The sequence below is a fragment of the Rhipicephalus sanguineus genome, chromosome 6 (genome assembly GCF_013339695.2).
Source record: "Rhipicephalus sanguineus isolate Rsan-2018 chromosome 6, BIME_Rsan_1.4, whole genome shotgun sequence".
In the NCBI taxonomy this organism is placed as follows: Eukaryota; Metazoa; Arthropoda; class Arachnida; order Ixodida; family Ixodidae; genus Rhipicephalus; species Rhipicephalus sanguineus.
The window spans coordinates 32,111,988-32,119,472 of NC_051181.1; the positions used below are offsets into that span (position 1 = coordinate 32,111,988).

At 46.6% G+C, this 7,485-nt stretch overlaps 1 pseudogene; it reads left to right on the forward strand.

Moving 5' to 3' along the window:
- The first annotated feature begins 2,874 nt into the window (after positions 1-2,874).
- LOC119397170 (uncharacterized) lies at positions 2,875-4,171 on the forward strand (annotated as a pseudogene).
- The last annotated feature ends 3,314 nt before the right edge of the window (positions 4,172-7,485 follow it).

Sequence of the window (7,485 nt, forward strand, 5' to 3'; positions counted from 1 at the left end):
ACATTAAAAAAGGTGTGAAATCCCTCATATTCGGGCATGTGCAGGTTGATGATACGTTTCGGTAAAACGAATGCTCCTACTCATTTGGAAGGAGATTTGTTTGTGAAAGCTTAAGCCGAGCAACTCTCGTTTTATGCGAGAGAAAAATGTTATGTTGAGCGTACACCGCGTCCCTGGGCGCCGGCCCATAAGTCCGCTTCATGCACCACGCACTTCCTTGGGGCGGCGGAAAGAAGCGGCGGCCACGCGGGTGGTAAGATGGTATGCGCCATTGTGTCTTTTCGCGTTCTGACACGCATTCATCGGCTTTCCGCCGTGCCGGAGACGAAATTTCAGAGAAAAAGAAAGATGGCTTGTTTAGAAATATACTGTTATTTAATTGATCCTATTTATTTCTCGATACTGTCAATACAATCAAGGATTTAACAGGAGTGGATTAGAAGGGCGAATTGACATTTTTGTACAGCCACTCGCGTAAGAATACAATAGATAGTGTTACAGATAAAAAATAATCAATAAATATAATGGACTTGCTTCATTAAGTGAGGCGAAAAAAAAGATAACGCGTAATCGACTAATCTCAGTTACATATTGTGAAGTAGAAAACAAAGCCATGAGACATAAAATTGCTAACATCTGTCGTACTTCGTCACATATTTCCGACATACAGGTAAGCCAATAATGAACACAATAGGCGGACGCTCAACGTATTTTTTTCTCGCTGAAAGCATAAATCACTCCGATTGAGTCGAGTCGAATAAACTTTATTTGTCCAACGGTTGTTGCTTGTCCGCGAAGCTAGGCTACCAGGGATCCACCGTTCGAGGAACATCTTCCGAGGTCCTCGGCGACGGCCTTGGCCCGCTGGACGGCCCACTCCTTTCGGAGGCCTCGCTGAGGAGGGCGGCTTGCCATCGCTCAGCGAGGCGCCCCGCTTCTGAGGGTCCTGCTGTTGCATTTCTCCTTCCTCTTGGCCTATCTGCCTCGTTTCTTTTGCGTCCCCAAAGCGCATGGGCCATATCGGCCCGATGGAACTTTCACAAACAAATTCAAGTAGTCAGGAGCCGAGGGAGGCTGCCATGCGCAGCTAAATCCCCGCACGTCAGGAGGCTATCCTGAGGTGGGCTGAGGTGGAGGCCTACAGCGAGTACGACCCTCGCCTTCCTCTCACATCCGCTTTCCCTCAAGATGGAGTAAATAAATTTGTTTCTCCTTTGTATACGCTTCCGCATGAGTAAAAGCATGAACTTTCCTTTGGAAAGCGTCACCAATCTGCACGTGCCTGTGCATGACGCATTGATGCATTTCACTCATTTTTCAATCTTTGCACCCCTTCGTCATCGAAACTACTCGGTCATCGAGGTCAATGTTTTCTTTCACACGGTTACTAAGTATTCTGCGATGTGAAGTAGTTGTATTGTGTTTGTAACTTTTGTAGAACTTTTGAAAAATTGTTTAGATCAGAGCAGAATTGATTAATTGCTTTATTCCAAAGCGCATCGCCAGACAATGTAGCGGATGCCAGTGGTGCCCCCAATGGTTCCCCCCAAGAAAGCGTTGTTCCTTCCTTAGCAAGAAGCAGAGATTTAACGGTGGAAAAACGCGAGTTTTTTCAAAAAATATCCCTTTTTTGTTTTCACCTGTTCTGTTAAGATTAGTATCTCTACTGTTCCGAAAATAAAAATCAAAGTCGAGAGTCAACTGGAAATGCGTTAAAATTGCGTCTAAAGAGCACAACATGGCTGCTAAAAGATCGCAAGTGAGCCGTCTTCTAGCGCCTCGCGACCGATAACGCGCAGCCGCTCGCCATTGTGATTCGCATAATGAGATCACCAAAGCCTCACCCTTCAAATAACCGCCGTTTTCCGGGCGCGTATTATGAATTGCTGGCGCCGCAGCGCACGCGAGTGAGAAAAAAGAGAGGAAGGAGTGAGCGGCGCCCGCCAGGAGCGCTTGCGCGCTATTGATTCTAAGGTCCCTCTATTTTTTAGAGGGACTTTTGATTCTTCTCTTGTGGTCACGTGACTGGGCACGCGCGCGCGTTTTCGAACGCACGCTTACCCCCGTCACGCCGCAGATCCGCGCGCCTTCCAGGGCTGCCGAAGCGCAAGAAATAATACAAAGAAGCGCGCTTTTGCCGCGCTTTCCGAGCACTGCGACTAGCTTCGGTAAATCACGTGGCATGGATCGGGGAGCGCCATTGGCGGTTGCACTCCTTATGCGTTGCGAAGCCTACTTGCAGGGTCCGTGTCTCATCGAGCTGCGCAGCTGAAAAACGGTTTTCTCGTGTCTATTTTCATTATGGACGAAGAAAGCCATAGCAAGCGCTCTCACCGGCCAGTGAAGTATCGCTCAGCGAACGAATTTCGAAGGACGCTGGCGCAAATCGAAGCCAAACAATCGACCGACGGCAAGTGCGTATGCTGCCGCGAGGATTAGCGACAGCGATGTCGATGCATCCGATGAGGTTGCCGCGGCGTTCGAGTACGTCAGTGCCTCCCAAAAAAAGATCGGACTCTTCGACGACGAAGAAAGATCACGGGATGACGAGTGATTGCTGACACAACAGCATTGAACATTCTCGTGAGCGGTGCAGATTGTCCAGCGTGTCGCTGTTCGGGACTACGCGTCCGGGAACCAGCTGACAAACGGAAATGACTTGCGTCGTTTGTGAAGCTACACTGCGCGAACAGTGAGTGCCCCGAAAGTATTCTTTCGGCGACGCATACATCGCGACAAGTTTCTTCGAGCGGGGAGGCCAGCGTGAGCGCGGCGGCTGACGGACCATTCGCAAGCAGAACCTGAGACAGCGGGAGCTCGTGCGATAGCTACGCTGTCAACGTCAAAGCTGTTGTAGCGGCGCGCTCTGTCAGGATGGGCTACGAGCAGCTGGTCCTATTTGCGGGAATTCTTGGCTTGCGAAAGCCGGTGCACCACAAGTCCTTCAGAGCCATTAGCCGGAAAGTGCGTGATGCGGCAATGGATGCCATCTCTGCAAATCTTGCGAAGTCTTGGGAACTCGCAACGGGTGAAGTTGGTAGGCACGACATTGCCGTAATGTACGATCGTACGTGACAGAAACGCGGTCACAAAAGCCACAATGGCATTTGTTCAGTTGTGTCCCTCGACACTGTACTTTGTTTGGACTTCGAAGCCCTGTAGAACTTCTGCCTAGCCTGCAGTCGGCACAAGGCTCTGCCAGATGAAGAGGAAGAAATTTGGCAAGCGTTTCATGGCCCTGACTGTGAGCGAAATGTTGACTGTTCGGTCTATGCTAGGGAAACAGAAGCTGCCGTGAGTATTTGGCAATGGAGCCAGACTTATGACACACCACTGCGGTTCAATAAGTTCCTCAGCGACGGCGATTCAAAAGCGTACACGGTAGTTGTTCAAGCGAATGTCTATGGTGACGCTGTAAACATTGAAAAGGAGGACTGCAGGAACCATGTAGCAAAGTGCCTCGGGACTGCTCTTCGCAAACTAAAGGAGCCACTGCCAAGAGGAGAGAAGCTGAAAGAGCCTGCGATTCAGAAGCTGCAGACATATTATCAAGTTGCCATAACAAGCAATAGGGGCAGCATTAAAGACATGCACCAGGCGATTTGGGCCTCCTACTTTCATTCTTGCTCGTCAGACGGTGCGAGCATCCACTAATCATGCCCAGATGGACCAGGATCCTGGTGCAAACACAGGTATGCCGAAGCCTTGGGCAAACCTATACCGGCACACACAACCCCTGCTCACCAAGGCACAGGGAAATGCAATACTCCCCATCTACAAAAAGCTCACGGACGAGAAGCTGCTTGCCCGCTGTGTTCAGGGCAAAACTGAGAATGCAGCGGAGTCGCTAAACAGTAATTTTTGGCTCCTCTGTCCGAAAACACGATTTGCCTCGATATATGCTGTGGAGATGGCCACTGCCATGTCTGTTCTGTGGTTTAATAGAAGGCACTCCCGCTTTGAACGTGTCCTGGAATAGCTGGGCGTGCTCCCACCTCATGACTTGGTTGCGCTTGGCACATCACGGGACAGCACACGCCAGAAAAAAATGTCTGGCAAAATAACAGGAGAAGCAACGGTTCATCGGCGTGCGCTGAAGAAGGAATCTCTTGTGGAGGAGTCTGCTCGAAAGAGCCGTGAGGGAGAAACTTGTAGTGCGGGCTCGTATTAGTGACAGTGGCCACTAGGAGGACGATTTCCTTCTTTTGTGTGCAAATTTGATCGCATTCCATGACCTCTTTCATAAATAAACATTCAATTTTATCTTTAAGATTTATTTTTCTCAAAATACACTTTTCGGCCCCTTTTTCAGCGTGCCCCTATTGTTTTTGGTACTTCTGGTGCTCGGATCTGCATGAAATTTTGCTCAAGTTTTCTCTAAGGCGTGAGGAGTGCAGTTATTCTTTGAAATCTCAATATTATGTATGCATATTAGAAAATTCGCAAGTACACATTTACTGGGGTCTGGGTAATATGCAGTTTGTCATCTTTTAATTTTTCATGTCTAGTAAATAATTTATATTCACTTTCTGGAGAGTTTTCGGCACTCTGCAGTTCAGTTGGAGCAATATGAGCCATCAATTGTCCAAATGTATAGAAGTTTAAGGTTTTACACTTTTGTCATGGTGCAGAACAAAAAGTACGCAACTTGCGAGAAAACTAATTACATATTTGAAATCAGCACAAAATCTCTACAAATAGCCCGAGTTCATTGCTCTAGGGTGAATATTAAAAAAAAGTGCCTTCGAGTAGCATCTCCCCTTAAGACGCTCCCTGCAGTATCATATATTTGAGAGTGTAATTGGCAGCCTAATTTTCGCCCATAACGGCAATAATTAAATAATTCTAAAGGACAGGAAACTTTTAAGTATGAAATGCCGTTAGCTCCCGTTGTCGGCGCAATGGCCTTGGGCCACAGGCCGAACCGAGCATTCAAACGAGGTCATCCGGAGATCGTTGTGAGAACGAAACGAGATATCCGGGCAGCCAGCCAAAAGTTAACGAAATGCGCTTTTTTGGCTGCCAACCCTTCGTACGGAACCGCATTACATATGCTAGTTACAGCCCAAACAAATTAAAAAAGCTCACCGCCCAAGCACTTCGTACAGATTGTTAACCAGCGAAGCTGAAACGCGCGGCCCCGATGTTCAACACGTGCTGAGATCTATATATCAGTATACCCTCCAGTTTAAGCTTACTCATTTCCTTAGTCAATCTAAGAAATACTATTTTGATTATACGCTGCACAATTTACTGCAACAATGCCCCCATAAATTTCGGGCGTTTATGTGTCAAAAGAAAAAGTCAACCCACCATATACATCACCAAGGTTCATTTGTAGAAAATCAACGCGATGTTTTCCATTATTTAAACAAATGTTTTCAAATCATTTATTTCTCATCTAATCCTTCTATTTATATTCGCAGTCTCAAGAAAACGTCCCCGACATAATGAAACCAGCAGGCGTATTTTCTATGTTGCTTAATCCTAAATAAAAGGCTTCACTTAGTCCTGATAACATCCCTGTGCTCCTTCGCTGAAATGCTGAACAGCTCTCCAAATCCCATGTTAAAATATTTCGTGTGTCACTGCCTCTTCCTGTTCTTTCGGTCGACTGGCGACCGGCACGTGAATTATCGCTACAAGAAAAACAGGCGGCGCACTTGTTTTAACGAATTACGACCTGATATAACGTCCTCATTGTGCAAAATTCTGGAACACACCTTATGTGATTACATAACCAAGTTCCTTACCGATAATGACGTTCTTTCAAATAACCGGCATGGCTTCCGTAAAGGCTTCTCGACAGCCACCCAACTTACCTCTAATTCATAGTATTGCTCATGTTCTAAATAAATCAGACCAGGTCACCGTCGACTCTCCAGATTTTAAGTAAGGATTTCACTTGATTCATCATCTGAAACTAATTCACAACCTTCAACTCATCAGTTTACCTGCATTTACTAGCATGCACCTCGATTATACAACCGGGACTACAGTGTGCATGTGTATTCTGGGATCCCTAAACTAAACGTAATATAGCCGCACTAGAAAGAATGCAACGTAAGGCCGTCCGCTTCGTTTTATTGCGATAGCAATTATATGGACAGTTTCGGCTGGATTTTGCCGTCGCCGTCGCCGCCGTCATGCACCGTATATGTATAAGTATGTATATATATATAAAAGCCCCAAAGAAAAATCATTCAGAAAAATGCATCTGAAGCGCGGAATCGAACCAGGGACCTCTTCCTCCGCAGCGAGAGGCGCTAGCCACTACGCCACGAAACGCAGATACTCCACGTCGGTAACGGCGAGCGTTATATACACATCCTTTACCGCTGGACGGACTCAGAGACGGCTGCGCTTATAAGCGTTTCTTCATTACCAGCGAGATGGCGTTAGGAGCGCGACAGGCGCATTTAAAAGTAGTCGGCGAGCTCGCTCTCTTCTTCTTATACTTGCGCAGGTAGAACCTTGCCCTTCCGCTGTCTGCTGGCGCGGTTTTCTTGTGCTGAGGGGAAGAAGGATGTTTCACGCTTTCACCGTGATGTCCGCGCTCATGTTACGGAGCGTACGAAAGCCACTCGAGCTCAAGGGACGCCGCTGAACGAACAAACAGAAGACGAGCGCGAACTATCAAGTGTCACAGCTCGACACTTGAAGCACGCTAGTTTCATTCGCTGCTTCGGCCGCCTTTGCAAAAGGAGCGCTGTTCAAACTGAGAGTATCCATTGGCGAGCCTCACTTCACATAGCATTAGTTTCTTGCTATCGCATTCATTGCTTCGGCCTTGCGGCGAAACTGTGACTTTTTTTTAAGTATAGCAGAACTGACTCTTCAACTAACCAAATTAATGATCACAATATGCAAATATTGCAACTGCGTCGGGAAATTCAAAGGCTAAAACTCCTTTTTCAACTCAGAATAACAAATTGCCTCTTCGGCCTAAACCATATAGAATACCCTCTAAAGTCACCACTAACAAGATATCGTCATGCAGAACCCTTAACTTAGCACCAAACGAATTGTCAAATATTGCTTCTTCACTCGCACAATCTCCTAATTTAAAAGTTTGCCTCTCGCATATCTACACAGCGCTGACTTAAATGCTCAGAGGGCACAGATTGTGTCAGTCAGAAGTCAGTGTGTTCGCAGGAGAGTGAATTTCAGCTGATTTGCCGTAATCTATAACAGATCTTTGGATGGATTCGCTTTTTGATGTGTGCGAACGCGCGCTTGTGACGTACTGACTGTAAATTTACATTTTTTTTTCTTAATAAACCAGTTGGTAGTGAGCGCTCGTCCCGTCTTCTTGTCTATGCTATTCTGTCTTTTCTGGGCTGTGCTTTTATTTTAATTAGGTAATGTGTTGTAAGAGATGGAGGAACCACCTAAACAAACATATTTATGCGCCTGATGCTATCCATGGATTTCAGTCGTCAGTCTACGGCAAACAAAACATTTAAAGGACATATTTCTTTCTAA